We start from the raw sequence: 1,093 nt of genomic DNA, 5'->3' as shown, positions 1-1,093 counted from the left end.
TTATGTGATTTGGAAAATGAATCCTACTAGTGGGAGACAAAGAGGAAGAGGAGGGTAGAAGAAAACTGAAGGGGACGGGGTTAAAGGACATTTATTCCTGATGACATACACAGTGCATTGCTAAGAACTTCATTTGGACAACTTTAAAGGCGATTTTCTCAATATTTAGATTTTTTTGCACCCTCAGATTCCAGATTTTCAAATAGTTGTGTCTCGGCCAAATATTGTCCTATCCTAACAAACCATACATCAATGGAAAGCTTATTTATTTTCTTTTGTTTTGGGAGGTGTTTGTGTGTCTCTGTCTCAGGAAGAAGACTGATTGGTTCCTGCAGTCTAATTGGTGCCACGCCCTCCCCGGTCAGCTGACTCCAAGCTGCCTATAAAAGCCTCCTTTGTCACTTCCTGCATCAGCCTTGTGCTCACTTGCTGTGTTTGCTCTGCTTGACCCTGCTAGTTAGTTACAGATGGGTTAGTAAGACTGAGGGTATCTTTGTGTGTTCATCTGAGTGTTTGCCTGTGAGAGATTGATTGTTGTTTGTTAGTTTTCTTAGCCCACTCATTCGTAATAACCGTTTGTAAATAACTGTACATAATGTTCTGGGGAAGTAGGGAGACCGACGCCATTTTTGTTGGAACCTTTTATTGATTGTTTTTGGATAGGGAGGTAGGAAAGTAATTGTAATGTATTTTCTTTTCTTTCGTGAACGAGCGTAGTTAGAGGTCAGTGTTGCCAATTTAGCTACTTTGTAGCTAGATTTAGCGACTTCCCCGCCCCTTTTGAGACTTTTTTCAAAAGTTTAGGGACAAATATAGCAACTTCTTGGACAAACCTTATCTAAGTTCTCATCTTGCCCACTGATCTACGTTCATCTTTATATAGATAAGTGAATTTGCAATTGTGATGTCATCTAGTGACATTTAGCTACTAGTTTTAGCTACTTTCAATTGAAAGCAGTTGGCAACACTGTTAGAGGTATACGAATCAGTTGGTTTTTGTTTGTAATTTTGGCCTTGTCGGCTCCCGAAGCTAAAATTCCCCAATTGTACTGTAAAACCATTGTGCTCATTAAAATACTGCTCATTCATTTTT

At 39.3% G+C, this 1,093-nt stretch overlaps 1 protein-coding gene and 1 long non-coding RNA gene across 5 annotated transcripts in view; one reads left to right on the top strand and one right to left on the bottom strand.

The window, feature by feature from the left end:
* The window catches only part of maml2 (mastermind like transcriptional coactivator 2), a 110,502-nt gene that overhangs the window by 91,441 nt on the left and 17,968 nt on the right, over positions 1–1,093 (bottom strand). The window lies entirely within an intron of this gene.
* Positions 294–1,093, top strand: part of LOC107744021 (uncharacterized) — a 3,614-nt gene continuing 2,814 nt past the window's right edge. Inside the window, exon 1 of the long non-coding RNA XR_001640454.1 lies at positions 294–471. This is a non-coding gene — a long non-coding RNA (uncharacterized LOC107744021). The remainder of the gene's footprint in view (positions 472–1,093) is intronic.

Source organism: Sinocyclocheilus rhinocerous, unplaced genomic scaffold, assembly GCF_001515625.1.
Source record: "Sinocyclocheilus rhinocerous isolate Xijiao unplaced genomic scaffold, SAMN03320098_v1.1 scaffold407, whole genome shotgun sequence".
Lineage (NCBI taxonomy): Eukaryota > Metazoa > Chordata > Actinopteri > Cypriniformes > Cyprinidae > Sinocyclocheilus > Sinocyclocheilus rhinocerous.
Note: the sequence above shows the minus strand (reverse complement) of the source record. Positions and strands in the feature narration are given on the sequence as shown.